The 17,958-nt window shown below is 38.8% G+C and overlaps 1 long non-coding RNA gene across 3 annotated transcripts; it reads left to right on the forward strand.

The window, feature by feature from the left end:
• The first annotated feature begins 3,707 nt into the window (after positions 1–3,707).
• On the forward strand, positions 3,708–16,564 carry LOC133215253 (uncharacterized). 3 transcript variants are annotated; one of them, XR_009726353.1, is made up of 5 exons: positions 3,708–3,776; positions 5,502–5,627; positions 5,719–5,779; positions 9,483–9,610; positions 16,366–16,564. It is a non-coding gene; the product is annotated as an uncharacterized LOC133215253 (long non-coding RNA). The 3 variants fall into 3 exon arrangements; XR_009726351.1 differs by lacking the exon at positions 3,708–3,776 and having other exon boundaries at positions 3,845–5,627; XR_009726352.1 differs by lacking the exons at positions 3,708–3,776; positions 16,366–16,564 and adding an exon at positions 11,116–11,216 and having other exon boundaries at positions 3,845–5,627.
• The last annotated feature ends 1,394 nt before the right edge of the window (positions 16,565–17,958 follow it).

Raw genomic sequence — 17,958 nt, forward strand, 5'->3', positions numbered from 1 at the left:
AGAAGCTGTTCTCTGTTCTTTAGAAATAACTGTGCTTTTTCAAGATTGGTATTTAAAAGTATCAATCTAAAGATACATTTTCTTAAGCTTCATATAGTTAAAAAAAAACAACCCTCAGCCCCTGTCAGTTGTGGGAGTTCCACACAAACAACAGCGTGCAGAGACCATTCCTGAGCATGGAGGGGCTCCTGAAGCGAGAGGAGGGAAGAGCTCACAGCTTACATGAAGCAGTCTGGTGTCTGCATTCCGTCCTCTCAGCTACGTGAGGCCAAGAAGATGGTTCTGTCCTATTCCTCTTCACTCCTATGCACACTTCAGTACTGAAGACCACCTCATCACTGTGCCTTCTTCCTGTTTTGAGTGCTTATGGAAAGCTTGGCAAAAAAGTGTGTACTCTCATAATGAGGAGCATCTTTCGTTTTGGGGGAAGAAGTGAGAGATGTGAGTCATTCCTGAGTGTTAGTTTCAGAGAAGAGAGAATGAAAGTGGTCAGTGTAAAGGAGCACTTAACTTTGCTTACTGAATGTCACTAATCAAAGCATGCCTCATATAGCTAAGTACTAGTTACTGTGAGGCAGGTAAAGAGGGATTATTTTCTTTTCATTTTTATTTTTTACCCTCACAAAGGAGAACTAGAAATAGAGAAATATGAGCCTAAGCAGTATAGTTGCCTTCAGAAAACTGTATTTTTCACAATCAAGTGTTTATCATTCTTTTTAAAGGTACTTCAGTTACTCATTTCTAGGAACTGAAGTCTCATGTCCAGAAAAAGCTCCTATTGGTACAAGCTGTAGCTGCCCATCTGCCTAGCAACACAGATCATCACAAACAAACTACTCTGGAGCTCCCTGGCTCCCAAGGACTGCGGCATCCAAATACAGTCTCTCTATTGACAGTTAAATACTCATAGTGCATTTCTTTGCCAGTGTTGGTTATTTCCTTCATGACCATGACTGCCAATGCAAGGTATGTTCTGGTGGACTATTAAGGCTGTTGTCCAAAACAATGAGATTTGCAGATGTGGCCAGCAATGTTTCTAAATGCCTGGGCCAAGCTGATACTGGTTACAGTGACTAAGAGATGCCCAAGCCAAATACCAACCTCATCAATTCAGCTTGACAGAATCTGACACCGATTTTTATTGTTCCTTTATTGTCATCATCCCTTCCCCTTTTGACCGCTTTTATCACAAGATAAAAAGCTTACTAGAGTAAAATCTAACTCTTTGAGGGGAAGATCGTGAGTCATCTAGTGACCATATCTTCTGTTATTTGTTTCTGTCCTATTACTAGTTTCAGGCCTAACTAGAACTGATTTCTTTAGGAGGAACTGATTTATTTCGATTGATCCAAGTTACAAATCTTCTTTACTGAGTATCCACCTCATGCTGAATTATTTTGAAAGATTTCAGCAAAATAAGTTAAACAGTTCAAGCTTCAGAGCAAAGTCTTCAATTTTGGCACTGAGTTCTCTCATTGTCATGAGCGTGCTGCTTCTGTCCACTTGAAAAATCAACTCCAAATATGGACAAATGGAGAGACTGAAAATTTTTAGGCTTCATTTGGCCAGTGCTTGGGAGGGCCTTCAGGAAGATGCAACTGTGTTTTGTTTGCCCCGGCCGTGCTCCAGGCTGGAAATGCAGAAGGAATGAGAAGGGAAAAGGGGTTAAGGGCCATCTCAGGGGAATATTGGTGCCTGCAGACTGGAGATGGGAAGGCAGCTCATCTGTCACCATGCCTGGATTGGCAGCCACTACCTGTGGCACCAGGGGCAAAGAACAGGGCTTACTGCCTCTGGGTGCAGGCCCAGACGCATGGAGACAGCTTGGATCTCTACAGGGCAATTCAAGCAGCAGTGGTCTGTGATGAAGAATAAGATATTCCCAACAGATTATGTGCATGTGCATCACTGCTGTGACATGTAGCAGAATTTTGAAGGTATTTTTTTTTTGTTTCTTCAGCTTTTAGGAATTTGGAGGTGCTAGTTAGATTCCCGAGTTGAGGAATCACAGGTTAGGTAATTACAGTAGGGTTATTCTGCAGTCCTCAGGTGTTCTCACTGTGTATGCATTTTTAATGACAAGATCATACTGAATATTTCCCTCCCTTTAAGTAGTTCTTTTATTTCCCCCTTTTTTCTTTTTTTAATTTTTTTTTATTTTTATTTTTTCAGTATTTGGGGGGTATTGGTTTTCTTTAACATAGTTTTACTTGGGAGGTCTGAATTAATTTAGAAATGCACTAGCTACTTTGATATGACAGCCCTTTATTACTTCATTTCTGTAATTGCTGTTGTTAATTCATGCAGTGCTGTATTAAGCTGTGAGAATAAGATTAAATAAATGTATTCTGTTTTTTCCTGAATTTTTCACAAAGAACTGGACTACATACTTTGCTTGAATTCATCTTGGATGTAATACTGCTGGAGAAGTTAACCAAACCCAAACTTGACTTTGAACTTCAGTTGGTTTTGAGTTTTGCTGAGCCTGAACCAGAACTGAACTAGGAAACTCAGGTAACATGAACCTGAACAGAAACTAAATGGAAAAATTATATTAACTTCAGTAGAAAGATACCTACATTTGTTTTATGCAGGAAACTGATCTCCTTTGGGACATGATTTTAATAAATACATTTAAATTGTTCAGAATGATCAGGCTTCTATATTTGCCTCAACCCAGATCTGAATGTACACATTATAGACAGTCACAATAGAAATGTACTTGAAAGTTCACTATTTGCCATCAGACGGGTATGGAGTATATACTACTGAAAGAGATCAGAGATAAGTCTAATAAAATAGTAATTCCAAGTACTGTTCATGTATTGGACAAGTTCTAGAGCACTATGTGGTTTATATAATGTTATGTATGTTTGATAAACTGAAAATTGTTTTTAGCTCACATGAGTGGAAAAGCTATTCTTTATTCCTAACTAAAAAAGGAGTTAGCTGAAGAGATAACTGTAACTGATACACTAAGCAACAGGAAGCATATTGAAATGCATTATCTTTGGTGGAGAAATCATACCTAATCCCAGCACTGTGACACATAAGTGGTAGTGTTTCTGAATGCATTAGAAATAAGGAAGATAATGAACTTAAAATCTGTGTACCACATACAGGGACTATTTATATGTTAAATCTAATCAATGTTTTCTAAAACATTTCCCATTGCATGGAAAATTCTTTGTCAGTAAAACTTATCCTTTAAAGTATATCAGACTTAAAAGAACTATGCATATCATATGTATATATATGTATAAACAAGAAAAGGCTACAGAAGGCAACAAAATACACCTATTCGTTCAAATGTGAATGTGGAAAGAGCTAGTTAAGATGAAACTAAGCTGAGGAAAAGTCCATATAAAAGGTCTAAAAGAAAGCCAAACAGTACAGCATGTTAAAGTTGAGAGATAGAGGTAGAATGAAAGTAAATGCTTAAAGGCTTGGAAACAAGAGACATGAGTAGAAGAATGCTGATGTGCATTCTTTGCCCATGTTAATTAAGGACCATATTCAGCCACTAGAAAGTAAAAAGAACAAGGACTAGATTCTGTGATATTGAAACCTATAGAGTTTTTTGTGTTCAGTGGCAGCACGATGAGGACTCTTCTGAAGAGAGTAAAACCACTGCAAACTGATGTGTTACAGGAAATGTCAAGATAGATACCTAATTTTATAGTGCCAGGCCACAAGGCAGTGCTGGAAGGTGTTGAAAAAGCAGGAAATGGTGATAGGAAGGCAAGAAACTAAATGCATATAATTCCATAAATGAGGTAATACTAGTCAAGGACTTTCAAAGGTATTGAAGAATGAACTAACTCATTTGCCATGCACATTTTTTAAAGGAATTACCTTAGCATAAATGTCATTAGACAGTTTTAGAAGGGCTTGAAATTACTGAAAATTACACTGAGCTTTACTTCCGTCTCAAAAGAATTAGCAAATACAGAAAAATAATATGACATATGCAGGGGCTGACAGCCAACAGTAGATAAAACAAAACATGTGATATAGACATTTAAAAAATTACTGGAATAGTCTGGCAGGAAAATAAAACAGTGTCAGGTGAGGCCCTATCCTGAAAAAGAAATACTTAAGAATTGGAAAGCAACGCATGGAAATAAATGGTAACTTTTTGTAGTGTAAAAAGTTGATATTGGGTGTTGTGGGGTTGTGTATGATGATGTGCAAGTTGGCATCTTTAAAAATGTGGAGAAAGAAATTCTTAACAAAATAGTAATATTTGCAGACTTCTGTGTGAGAACTGGTGGATGTAAAGGAACTGTTTGGTAAGTTGCCAGATAGACTATAGAATGGTAGAAATATGTAGAATAAAAGCAGTAGAAAGTAAGTTGCATTTTCCTACTGAAACTTCTGCCAGCAGCAATAAATTGAAGTAGTCAGTGTTAAAAAAAAAATTTTTAAAGAATGTTAAAATAATATTTGAGTCACACATGATAAATGTGTAAAATTAACTTTCTGAATGCTGATAGGACTTGAAAAAGAATTTGATATTTATATAGATACTGAACATATCCACGATTATATTAAACAGAAAATCTTGCCCAGAATTTATCTGGGAGCTGGATATTCCATATGACAAGTCTTATGTAGATAACAGCATCTTGGGTCAATCAACCCACTAGTTTGATCTCAGTTGATAATTTTTTTATTCCTTTGGTCATCAAGCCCAGTACTTAGGTCAGAGCAGCCACTTAAAGGAACAGAAATTGCTGTATTTTCTCAGGAAATGAGCGTATGGGCTTGCTAATAATGCAGTATAAATTGCACATTTTACATCAGCTTTTATAATCAATCAGCTTTGCATAGCTGTTTCATAGTGGCCTCAAAGGAGACTTTAATGTAACAGAACTCTTTAATTTATTTTTTATTAAATATTGATTTTGGACTGGAAAGAAACCATCAGAACCTGATATCAATATTCTCAGCTGTTTACATTTTAATGTGATATAAATAGCTGTTAAACTTCCATGTCTAAAATTACAATTTATGGATTAGTTTTTATCCACTTGTTTCTTTCTGCTAGTTGTAAGAAGTATGTAAGTGGCCATGCAATTTAAGGTTTGTTAATGACTGGATATTTGCAACCTCAGTATCCTGACTGTTGGACTGTGGAGCTAGGTGAGATAGTACACAGATCTTTTTCAGTTTTCTTCTCACATAAAGGCAAAATTATGTAGCTTGTTCCTCAAAATAGCTTTTTTCTTGGCATATTTTATATACGGTGTCTAAAAGATACCGTCAGAAAATGCTGAGTGACACTACACATTTTTAATGACATACTTTATGTTTGTATGGCAGTATTTTAAAATAGGGTAAGGAACTGTATGGACATTTTTAACTTTCATATAGACACACACACATGTACACAGTAAAGTTAGCCAATAATTTTCACAGGCAATAAAGCAAATATATGTATAAGATTCTTCTTTCAAAACCACTCTATTTCCAGTTTTAGATCTCTCTCAACATTTCAGAGAAATCCTCAGCTGCTGGTTGACAGGCCTTGGCATCAACTAGGAATGTCAGAGGAGAAAGAATCCTATAGTTATGGAGAAGAAAATTTCTGTTGACAGGAAGATGGAGAGTAACTCTTCTGCAAGGTGAATTCTGGCCTTTACGCCTATTCTCTGGTATTCAAGAGAAACCTAGTTTTCATCCTCTTGCTATTAATGGGCTACTCCAACTTCTCAGAACATTATAAAGAAAGACACAGAAGAAGAGGAAGCCAGTATGCTTAAACAAAGTAAAGAAGGTTAGTAGAAGCAAGAAGGTATCTTCTGGAAACTGTTTTGGAAATGCAGAAAACCTGTGAGTTCATAAATTCTGTTACATTAACATGATAGGCAGATCACAACTGAGCTTGAGGACTGACTTGCCAAGGCACGAGAAAAAGCCCAATCAAAATCAAACCAAAACAGAACAGAAGGCTTGCCAAAGAGTGGGTAGGCCCGATAGACCGTCAGGGTGTAAAAGGAACACTCAGAGAAAGCAAGACCCTAAGAGAAGACTACATTCAAGTTCTTGCATCTGTGTTCACAGTGCAACAGCCGGAACATGGCATTATGGGGCATTTTAGCATACCTGTCTCAAACATAAGTGCAAGGCAGAAGAAGTTGGAGAACAAACAGATAACATAAGCAAGACATCGTAGAGACCATGTGGACTACATCCAGGAGTTCTAAGAAAACTCAAGTATCAAAGAGCTGACTTACTAACTGCAGTGTGTAACCTTTCCCTGCTAACCAGGTGACAAAGGCAAACACAAAGACCCAGGCAACTACACAAGTGAGCCTGTTGCATTGTCTATGCTGAGTAAGTAATATCTGTCCTACAGAGCAGAATCACTGTATGCATATAGAAATATGACAATACAGCTTTTGTTGCATTATATCAAGGATTACAGATATATGTGGACAAGGGAGATCTCATGTTTAATAGTTACCAGGATTTATAGGGACGAGGTTCCCAGGCAAAGCATAATTAAAAAAAAAAAAAAAAAAGAGCATCTTTATGCAACAAGAAGCAGCAAGAGGAATGGATCAAAAAAATGGCTAAATGACAGGAAACAGAAGTAAAACAGAAATAAAAGGTCAGTTTTCATAGAGGGAGATCACAAGAAGAGTCTGCAGGGACCTGTGCTGTGACTTGTGCTGCTTAATGTATTCATAAATGATCTAGAAAAAGAGGGTGAGCAGTGAAATATCACATATTGCTAACGATATTAAGCTATTCAGGTAAAGGAAAGGTAGAGGACAAATTGTGATACAGTTGAAGGGGTGATTTTGAAGAACTAAAGACACCTTACAAGACTGAGTGACTGGATAATAAAACAGCAGATAAAATTTGATACAGTTGTGTAAAGTAGTGCACAAGGGAAAAGAATTATATATACAAGGATGGGCTGTAAGCTGAGTTTCCACTCAGAAATGAGATCCTTGGGTTTTAATGAATATTTCTATGAAAATATCAGCACAATGTTCCCTTTTACTGAGAAAAGCAAATCAAATACTGGAAATTATTAAAAGTGGAACAGAACAAACCAGAACATTGTAGCACATCCACCCCAGTATCAATCCATAGTTCTCTGCATATTAAATAGTATGTACAGTTCTTTCCTTCACATCTCAAAAAAAGCATAATAGAGCTGGGAGTGATTCAGAAAAGATTTGACAAGCATAATCAAAGAAAACAGAATGGTTCTGTATGAGGTATACCTACAGGCTGTTAACTCTGAAGAAAACATGACTATGGGGAGATACAACAGAGGTCTACAAAATCACCAGTGGCAGAGAACAGATGAAGATGGAGACACTTAGTGTCGTTTTACAACATGAGTACTAAGAATATTAATGGAGCTGGTAGGAGGCATGTTCGAAACAAAAAAGTTGTGTTCTCTACATGATTTTAAGCAGAGGCAATCTTTGCTGCAAGATACTGTAGGTTGCTGAAAGATGCAAAGGGTTTAGGAGATAAACCCAACTGGCAAATTAACAGAAGAAAAGTCCATTAAATATAAGGACTGTTAAATAAGAAAATGTCCCCCACTGTCCACATTGTAGAAACCTCCAAACCACAGATTACTGGACCCTGGTAATGCTTGAAGATAACATGCGTACTTTGTAAGCTCTTCCTTGGGCATCCTTTATTGGCTGCTGCTGGAAACCAGATACCATATTAGATGAGTTTTAAGTTCCAAATACTGCAGTTTGTCAGGCAAATACTATAGAAAAGAGAAGATTAAGAGGCCATGAAGTTTAACATTATCACAGAACCGTAGAATATCTCAAGTTGTAAGGGACCCATATGGATCATTGAGTCCAACTACCTGCTCCTTGCAGGACTACCGAAAACTAAACCATGTGACTAAAAGTATCATCCAGGTGCTCCTTGAACTCTGGCATGTTTGGTGCTATAATCGCTTTTGCGGGCAGCCTGTTCCAGTGACTGACCGTCCTCTCAGTGAAGAACTTTCTCCTTATGTCCAATCTGAACTTCCCCTGACACAGCTTCATTCCATTTCCTTGTGTTCTATCGCTGGCCACTGTAGAGAGATCAGCACCTCCTCCCCTTCCACTGCCCTCCTAGAGGAAGTTGTGGACTGTCGGGTGCACCTCTGAGCTTTCTCAAAGATGAGCAACCCAAGTGACCTCAGCTGCTCATTGTAAGTCTTGCCCTCAAGACCTTTCAACATCTTGATCACCCTCCTTTGGACACACTCCTTGGTGGATTTTATTTTACTATGATCAAAGTCATAAAAGGTTGAGAGAAACACTGATGTCTTCAGGAATCAAAAATCTTAGTCCATATAGCTGGAAAGTAGTGTCAAAACCAGTTACGCAGTGAAGTAGGTCACACCTCACAGCAGCCCTCTGCAGGGAAGGCATGCTGGTGTCTGAGTGTTCTGCTAGTGATGACTGGGACAGCTGCTAGCTACAAAGGTGTATCACTGAGCAGAGGGAGAAAATTTACTTAGAAAGCAAGAAAAGAAAGAAAGAGCACATGGTGGAAAAAAAGGATACCTCCTTGTGTGAAAAGAGGCCACCTCAAGATCCTTCTCCAAAAATAAAAGGAAAATCTTAATGAATTGTCCAAAATACTTTGGTTTTTCTGTTTGTTGTTTGTTTGTTTGTTTGTATGTTTGTTTAAGGTGGCCACTGCCATTTTGAGAAACAGAAAAGACAAGAGCCCAAATGTGGGAAGTAAGAATGCAAGAGGGAGCGTGACTATCACATAAGAAGAAAGACAGTGTCATTTCCCCCTTCGTGGTTGCATGCTCAGAACTTCTTTCCTTATGTGTGTATGGTAGGACATGGCATATTACCTCAATGCAGCTTGAATTAAAACCTTTTTATTCATTTGCATAAAGGTAACCTGAAAATAGACTGTATCAAAGATGCTCATCTTTGCTCATCAGCTGTTGCACATTCACCAGATTATAATGCTTGCTGCACTGAACTGTATTAGCTAAGGTTGTGGTTGGTTATCCTTTCTACTTTCTCTTCTTCTTCATTAAAAATCCTTTTGCACTAGAGCTTTTTATGCTTTGTTTCAACTCAAGAGTTATCGAGAAACTTAAGCAAAATCAGTTATTTTTTTATTTATATAGCATGAAGGAAAAGACATTTTCTGTTAGTCACCATTTGAAACGTCACACAATCATGATGCAAAAGATGAAATTTGGCTTGTGGCACCATTAAGGAAAGGACAACAATCAAAGTCTGAAGAAAATAAATCTTTTATTTTGATGCTGGAGATATTTAAAACTGAAATATCTATATTGATGCAGCAAGAAACACTGCTCATTCTAGGTTATATATAGCTAAAATTGTTTACAGTCCTGTATGAATATCAAGCTGCTGTAGTGCTAATTATGCTCCTCACAAAGTTATCTTACATCCCTAGTAATGGCCTTAAATTTGGTTCTAACCATTCTGCCACTGACATTTCTGTTGCAGATGCTGTTCCATTTTGGAGGTGGCAGGTCCAGGCCCAATGTCTCCACTGCACTAGCAGGGCACTGGAAAGAGGACCACATTTAGAAGATCAGACAGCTAGGAAGAGATAGTGACTCCATCAGTGGTATGTAAACTCCAGAACTTAATTGCAGTCTTTATCACAGGTGCATAAAATCAGTGTCACACACAAACCTTGTCACTTGACTAGGAATATGGTTAATTCTTGAATAGGTGAATTTTATTTAAATATTATATTTACAATATATAATAACATCATATACTGTTAATAGGGTATCATTAATGTATAGGAAACATAGTATAAACAATATATAAATATATTAATATATTATAAATATGTGTTCTAAATAATATAAATAATTAGATAATATTCTTCTTCTAACCCTAAAATGAAACATGTAAAAGAAGATGTACTGTGGGAGTCATATTTAGTCTCTCAGTTGCTTCTGTTGGCTTGGAAGAAGCAGTAACTTAACACCTTTTCTCTCAGAACTTAATGTGGCAAAGTCAATGTCATAATTTTGAGATACAACTGGAAGTTGTTGCAGAAAGCCCTGTTTCATAGTTTATGATACTGTTGGGGAAAGGAACAACAAATGCTTGGAAAACTTCCCTAACTCAGAACTAACTCTTAACCAAGATTTTTTTTCTTCTGTGGAGCACATAAAGTGACACGTGTCTGTTGCCTGTAAAAAAAAATGTATGTTGTTGTCTCTTTGGCTAAGAGGTAGATGATGCTTAGTGCTATCTGGGGTTTGGGTAAAAATTATGACGCAGAGTTTGGTATATGTACCATAATTTATTACACACTGATTTTACTACCCTGGAAAGCAACATGAAAAAGACAGTTTTTTCTTGTGAAAATCTAAACTAGAAATATTTTTGCTGCTTACATTTCCAGCCTTTTAAACTTGCTCTTGTTTTTCCAGTTGCTTATAAATTTTCAACACCAAAATATTGCCCTTTCTAAAATGCCCCAAATTCTTCCTATTCCTTCCCCTTTAAAAAAATAAAGAGGGGAGGAGGTGTCAGCCTGAAGCAACACCCAGGACAGTTAAAGCTTGGCAAGCCTATAAACAATGGAAAACAAACAAATAAAAATTATTTGGATGTTTGCCTGAGCCTGAACTCAGCCTGAATGTTCTGGACAAAAAAACCCCAAACCACCCAACACCCCCTCCCAACCCCCCAAAAAACCCCAAACAAACAAGGCCAGGAAGGTTTCAGCTGTTTCTCGGGATGAAATTAGGAAGAAATGTGTGCTTTTAGATTTGTGTACAACCTTTAGACTTCTAACTGAAAACTCAGTCCTCTGGAACCAGATTTTAATCAATATAGGTGCTGCCCTGGTGTCAGAGTAGTTCTGTTCATTTCAGGTTTACCCCAAATTTCATATTATGAGTGCCCAAGGCTCTGACCACTGTGCACACAAGTACAGCATGTCCAAGACACTCGATGCATTCCACATACATAAAATATGGTTCTGCATCCTACATACAAGAGAATCTGGTCTCAGTGACTACATACCATGTGTATTAGTTGATTATATTCTGTGCCTGGCTTATTGAACACTGGCTTTGAGACCTATTTGAAACAAACTTGATTCTCTCCGCAGGGCAGAAGAGGACAATCCTTCATATTATCCTCCCCAAGCAAAATTACGGATGTCTAAAGAATGACAGTTGCCCATGCACAGTAGAAACTTTGATGATTTCCAACTAATACAGCAGTGGACTAATTCAAGTTGCTTGCTCCAGCACCCGCACCTCCAGTGGGAAGAATGTCTCTTCTGTCTCTTCAGCATTGTTGCTGTTGAGGTTCTGAGGAGAGAGGTAACTCACTGAATGTGAGAGGACAAGGAGCAGAGTTACTGCAGGCAAGGAGATAGGTACAAATGGGGAGGGAGGTGGGGAGAAGATATCTCTGAGATTAAGGAGATGATAGAGTCGGATGGTACAGACAGGAATTCAGCCTCAGCAAAAGTGTCTGTAAGACTAGCCTCGGGCATCGGGCTTCTTTTGATAAATACTGCTTTTGCTTTGCTTTTTGGATTAGCACTGTCAGCCCTTGCTTTACATCTTAGATACATCCTATGATGTTCTGTAATATTAGAACTTTGTCTAGTTTAATAAAAAGTAAATAACTTCCCATAACACAACTCAAATACATCTTATTTCATCTAGTTGACCATTTGATCAGGGGAGCTGGCTTTTCAATGTATTGAGGAACTGCTCTGTTCAGTGACAACTGGCATTAACCTAGTAATGAGTATTATTTAGAGTAGCTAAGTACTGGGAAGGGAGAGTTAGCAGTTATAAAGTAGATGAGCTAAGTAACACAGTGTTCTGTACTCTGTTTCATCGTCTAGGAAATGTCCATTCCAGGTATAAAGTACCTGTGACAATTTGAGCACTGTTTTTCATTACATTTTCATTTTCAGGGCTGTTCAGCCTAGAGAAGAGAATTCTGCATGGAGATCTCATAGCAGCCTTCCAGTATCTGAAGTGGTGCAATAGGGATGCTGGGGAGGGATTCTTCATTAGGGACTGTAGTGATAGGACAAGGGGTAACGGGTTAAAACTTAAATAGGGGAAGTTTAGGAAGAAGTTCTTTACTGTAAGGGTGGTGAGGCACTGGAATGGGTTGCCCAAGGAAGTTGTGAATACTCCATCCCTGGTGGTGTTCAAGGCCAGATTGGACAGAGAATTGGGTGACATGGTTTAGTGTGAGGTGTCCCTGCCCATGGCAGGGGGATTGGAACTAGGTGATCTTAAGGTCCTTTCCAACCCTAACTATTCTATGATTCTATGATTAGTTTCCCATGTAGACAATTGGCACTGTGTAATTACTACTTTATTAAATGGATGTAGTCTGGTTTTTCAGAAAATGTATTAATTCAGACTTCTAAGTGTCAAATATGGGATTTACATTCAATACTGATACACATAAACTTTATAAGTCAGAGTAGATATGTTACCTTCATTTTTTATATACTTACGCTACTACAGACACATCTTGGCTACGCTACTACAGACACATCTTGGCTATAGCAAAGATAAGGTTGTGTTAAAAGAATTTAAAATTAACATGTTTGGGATATTCTCTGAAGTTAGTAGGATTCTGCTGTGAGTATTCACAAGTTAGTTTTTAGGCACTTTGAATTTTCTATATTCTTTAGCTTTGTTATAATTTTTAATTGGAAGTCTTCAAAATTATGTTCTGCCTGAAACTTGGCTACAGTAGTCCCAGTTTCACATACCTGAGGAAAAATAATCCTCTGTCAATACATACAAAATTCAGTTGAGCCTCATTGTGAAAATGCCTGCTATGACGTACAGGTTGGAACGGTGAAGGAAAAAAATGTGAATCAAGTAATTTTTCAGGTTTTGTTTCTCATAACTGAGTTTTATATACCAAGAGATAAACTTTATGTGCTGTGAGCATAACTGTTATGTGCAATGCTTATAAACTCGATGATGTGTGCACTCATAAGCGTGATAGTCTGTGCATCCATAAACTTGATGGGCCCTACACATAAAAATATTAGCTATCTGGAGTTATGTTAATTTTATTCTCCAGAAGGGAAAGAATTTATGGGCAATGCACTTAACAGAGAACAAAGAAGTGCGTTTGTGCAGCCACTGGCATAGTGAGTTTCATGAGCAGCTGCTGCTGAATGAAATCTTTCACATTTCCACAGACTTGCCACCTTTACCTGGTCCATTCTACAATGTAAAATGTGGCAGATTTCTTGTGAATGACAGATTTCTTGTGAAAGTTTAAAATACTGTTTATGAAAAAACACCAATGCAGATGCACAAAACCCAGTAACAAAAGAAAAGCAGAAGGCCTTTTTCTCCCCCACTCACGATCAAGTTTCACAGCACTTAAGAAAACACCACACCTCATCTTCACTTATGCAACCAATGCTTATTGATAGTCCATCATCTCCGATATAAAACACTTCTTTCCATACATCATATAATTGTATAAGGCTTCCACAATTAATACTGGTGCGGAAATAAGGTGAGCAGAAGGAGGTCTATAGTATTTGCATACACATAACAGAAGCTGATGTGACTGACAGTAGTGAGGGATAAAGTCAAACATAGTTCAACATGCTTAGCATCTTAAACCACTGTTTAAGAGCCAAAATGCAGATTTTAGACATTTATATTTAAACTAGATTTAAGACTTTATTTAAAAATGCTCTCCAAATACATTGACACTGACAACACTTGACCACAAGTTTATTCAATCTGTAGTTACGACTTTGTCATTGTGTAAATGTATCCTAAACAAATCAGTGTGACTGCAGGAGTTTCAGACAGCTGTAGCACACTTGTGTACTAGCTGTGTGTCTTGTGTTGCCACAGATTTACTCAATGTGTAAAACCTGGAACTGACCTTAGTGCAACAACATGTGCCAATACACACTCCCGTAAAGGGAAAACCACTAATGAAGAGCAACCATTCAACTATCCTTTCTGTAACGCTTATAGGCCGGTTCTTGCCCAGCAAGTGTTGCCAAAACACAAGCATCTGGCCCAGCTCAGGATTTCCTGAACTGGTTTGGGGATGGTTCAAGCCATTTTTGGTCAGGTCTTTTCACAAACATATCTCTGCTGAATAAATGAACACTCTTCTGTGGAGGGTCTGGACCCCTCACAAGGTTTTCTGATTTCCTGAGAACTGACACTTCTCCAAAATTCTTATCTTTATTTTTTTTTTTTAATTTTTATTTTTTTTTAACTTAGCAGGTGAGTTCAGCAGGCAAGTAGTTTAATAGTAGAGTCCCTCTGGGGTAGAAGTCACTAACATTGATGCTAGGACATAGCCTCTGTATAGCCCTGTAGCCTCTTTAAAAAGAATGGGAATGGAAAACTGGAAGGTCCAACAGAGTCAAGTCAGCCTAACTCACCGCAAACCATCTAGTGACCTTCTGGACTCATTCCCCCTATTACACCTCTGGAGGGGACTAGGACCTGACTTAACCACAGGAAGAGGGAGCTGGCTGACACGCTAGCACCAAATTGTTCATATGACATTATTCTTCCCACCCCAGTTTCAGAATTTGTATCCACACGTGCTTCCCTCACAGGTGCTTGTGGCATTCTGCCCTCCCCAGACTGTTACAGCCAGCCTGGGGAGCTTATAGCAGGAATACTTGAGGGATATCCTCGCACTAGCAGAAAAACCCTGCCTGGCAGCTGATGTGCTATTTTAGTAGTTCCATTCTGGCTGGGCTACCCCTGTGGGATTTGATACCACAGGCCTGGTTGGCTGTGCTGCTGCCATGCAGGAGTGATCATGATAAGGCAGGGGTATTCTCAGCATAAGGTCAGCACCAACCTTGCCTGCTTTGCCAGTTCCTTGGAATAGCTCACAGCGGTGAAGCTGCAGGCCCCTAAAAAGTGTGCCCTACAAAAAAGGAGCACTAGCCCACATAGCAATTAGCCTACATTAGCAGTGCCACAGAATACACTCAAGGGCCACAACACTGTGGATAGCCAGGGATCCAAGTCTGAAATAAAGGTAATGTACACACAGCTGGTTTAGTTTATATCATAGAATCATAGAATGGTTTGGGTTGGAAGGGACCTTGATATCATCTAGTTCCAACCCCCTGCCACAGGCAAGGACACCTTCCACAAGATGAGGATGCTTAAAGCCTCATCCAGCCTGGCCTTGAACACTGCCAGGGATGGGGCAGCCACAGCTTCTCTAGGCAACCTGTGCCAGTGCCTCACCACCCTCACAGTAAAGGCATACTGGAAAGAAACTCTTTATTCTGATTTCATTAGACTGAGTGGACTGCCTTTTGATCAGACCCATCTCTCATAATGGTTTTTTTAATAATAATGATCAGCCACTTTGTGATTTGACAGACTCTTCTTGGGCGGAGGTCTTGAATAGAAGAGGTTCAAAGAAGTTCTGTGAAAACTGATGCAGGGTTGAGAACTGATCCTGGTTAATTAGTTAACCATTTCTCACTTTGGGAAAAGCTTAACTCTTTAAGTTGAACCGTTAATGCTTCTGTTTGGTTGGCTAAGTGGCCAAGCTCTATCCATGTAACCTCAAATAAATCACAGTTTACAGTTCTGTTTGCTCAACAGATAGCGCAGGGTCACATACTGGAGCTTTGGGGTAGTTCAGTGTCTGAGGTACTAAGGGAATCTGAAAACCTGAAATAATGTATTGGACTGGGAGGGGATAGAGGATCTGGGAGGAAAAAGGGATAGACAACCAAGAATTCTTGCTTGTGCTGCTCAAAGAACGATTTCTAGGTATGATGAAGTGCCCTAAGTGGCAAGCTTAGAGAAATGTGATTTAGAACTTGTCACAATTTTTTAATCTTAGCTAGCAGGAGGTTTCTTGCTTATGTAGGTACCTAGTAGAACATACTTCTAAGAACTTTCTTGAACAGATTTGTGAAGTCTGGATATTGCAGATACCACGTGTTGGAGCTTCACAGAAAATACCCCTCTAGAGGGAGCACATAAAGGTTTCTGCTGACATCAGGAACAAAGTTTCCATTTTAGCCAGCAAAGAGGTAGGTTCTGCTGCACAACTGGAGTAAGGAGACTTAATTTCGTATCACTGGGTGAGCTTCAAAAGAAGCTGCCAAAGAAGGACCTGATTATAACAGGGTTGAGGACAGTTTTTGACTTCCAGGAATTCTTACAGAGAAGCAAAAGCTTTACATTGAACAGGTGTACATGAATTCAACTTAGCTGTGTTACAATCAGCAGAACCAAATACGAATTTTTAGAGACATGACTTGTGTTGTACTAGTCCTCATGGATGTGAGTGAAATTTTATGATTATATCAACATAATGTCATTTTCATCTTTTTCAAACACAGGGAAACCAGATCCCTCTAGGACTTGGAAACTGAGGATGTAAAGAAGCTCACAGATGGGAAACATTTGACATTGTAGCACTTGATTTGAAAAAGTTTTAAATAATTGCAATTTTTCAGGATGCCTGATTTTAACAGGAAACTGCTTTCCTACAAATGTATTTATCATGGAAAGTGGTTTCAGAAGGACTTCTGTGATACTATTTCAAAGTATACATTTCCCCTAAAATAAGTAACACAGCTTCTTTCCCAGAGGCTTCTTTCCCAAAAAAACTCCATTGTTTTGGGGAAGGACTTTTAAACTGAGTGAGGAACTTGTCATACGTAGGAGTGTGATCTTCAACCTACCTCTTTGTAGAGTGAGAACACCAAGGAATACATGACTGCCATTGAGGAGAATATCGGAGAAAACGCAGGGAGCTGTACATGTTTTTTTTGTAGCAAGCCTCATCCGGCAGCAATAGCAGCAATTCCAGGACCTTCTGGTCCAGAGGCGTGCCAACCTACACAATATGCAGTACTGGCTGTCAATCCAAACCTTGTACTATCAAAGCCAGGCTCTGATGATGACTCAAAAGCATATCTATCTACATTTGAATAGGTTACCATGGCAACCTCTCTGGCCTAAAAAGAGATGGACCACATTAGTTACTTAGCAGAACCTTTTTGACAGGCGAAACACAAGCTGCTCACTCCAGATGATGGTTTGATTTAGAATTAAGTCTGTCTGAGTGCTGCCATGGTGTTCTCTGAAGTGTTAATGATGTAACCCAGAGAGAAGAACTTCTTCTGGGACTTAACTTCAGTTTGTGGCCTAGTACCACAGGGACTGCGCTATGTGGTGGCTTTCCCTGAGAAACACAAGTTAACAGAACAGTTGACATCATCACCATTTTTCTATATTCTGAAGATCTTCCAAGCTGGGTCTGCTGCCTAAGAAGGCCACTTTCAAAGAGGATGTGCAGGATACCAAGAATTATTTGAATTGCTACTGGCACAACACATCATCTAGCCTGAAACATCTATCCAAAGCACAAATACTAAGTCCTGGAAAGGTCAGAGTGCCCATGACTGGTGTGAAGGAAGCCTGGAGTTGTGACAGAAATGCACACACTCCAAGAGAAAACTGCATGGCTACACGGGCTTTTTAGGGTTTGGATCACAGAATGAAGACTTCCAGAACATACAGTAAAGAGGCAAATAGACCCCTCTACTCAGTGTAGGAATATTGGAAAGGGAAAAACTGGATATGTTACCCATAACTGCACTCCACTATCAGTTAACTGTGTGGGTGAAACAACAAAATCAGTATATATAGTTTGAAGCAGGGATAGATGGATCCAAGCTGATAAGATACTGAGCAGCTTCCATAGACTTGGAAAGTACTTAGCACTTTAATTAGGAAAACATCTTCATCCCCAAAATGGTAGAGACTGTCTTACTAATACAGTGTGTACTCAGAAGGCTGCAAAAATTACTATTGAAATAACTATACTGCTTTAGTTCTATGATTGGCAGAACACTGGCTTGAATAACTAAAAAGATATTTTTAAATACTAGTTATGTGAGTAGACATTCCTAGCCCAGGAGTTATGA

This window comes from Neopsephotus bourkii, unplaced genomic scaffold, assembly GCF_033783945.1.
Source record: "Neopsephotus bourkii isolate Nb327-2 ecotype Australia unplaced genomic scaffold, CSIRO-AGI_Nbou_v1 NB_962, whole genome shotgun sequence".
Classification (NCBI taxonomy): Eukaryota; Metazoa; Chordata; class Aves; order Psittaciformes; family Psittacidae; genus Neopsephotus; species Neopsephotus bourkii.